The sequence below is a fragment of the Carlito syrichta genome, unplaced genomic scaffold (genome assembly GCF_000164805.1).
Source record: "Carlito syrichta isolate Samal-C Ts95f unplaced genomic scaffold, Tarsius_syrichta-2.0.1 Scaffold146399, whole genome shotgun sequence".
Taxonomy (NCBI): domain Eukaryota; kingdom Metazoa; phylum Chordata; class Mammalia; order Primates; family Tarsiidae; genus Carlito; species Carlito syrichta.
In genome coordinates this window covers 243,569-244,397 of record NW_007090495.1, presented here as the reverse complement: position 1 = coordinate 244,397, position 829 = coordinate 243,569, and positions in this window count along the sequence as shown.

Below are 829 nucleotides of genomic sequence, written 5' to 3'. Positions count from 1 at the left end.
TTATTGTAGGAAATTATGCTAATAAACTCCCTATTCTCTTATTCCCAGGTAAATGTGGAATTCTCATCCATCACTATATTTTATCTGCTGATGTTTTGGTTGGAATTGTCTACACTGTTTTCACAAGTGAGGTGGCCTATATATTTCCTGTACTAGTTGTGTCTGCATTTGGTATCAGGCTACTGCTAGCTTCATTGAATGTGTTGTAAAGCATCTTTTTTCCATTTTGCGGAATTGTTGATATAAGTATAATATGGATATCATCTAGCCCTTAGAAATTTAAAGTATGCCCACAGAGCGGTCTGGCCCTACAGTCTTTTGGTGACTCTTCCTTTTTTTTTGTATGGGCAATCTTTTTAGATTTTTTCTCTTCTCTGGATCTTTCCTCTTCTTCTGAATTTTAGTTCATTCATTCTCAATTATTTCAAAATAGTTTTAAATTTTCTTTTTAGCCCAAGTTACTAGAAAACTGATTTGTTTGTTTGTTTTTATTTGCAAGTGGATAGGTTCTTTTCTTTTTTAACATGGCAGAGACGCCGTCCATCAATGCTGACAGCAACACCCTGCCTCTCCCTGCTGTAGGGACCTGCATTCTGTGCAGGGTCAGATGCTCATCTGTAAGGTATGACTCACAGATTGTCCGAGGGGACACTAGACCTCCTCTCTCCCTTTGCCAGATATTCACTGTCCTGGCTTCTCTTGTGACTAGGGTGGCTACTTAGCCCTAGCTGGCTCTTTTCTTCCTGCTTTGGTTGTGAAACTGCAATACCTGGAGTGACAGTAGTGCTCAGAAGGTAAGCACAGATTAGGGGCTATGCCTGAGTTCGGC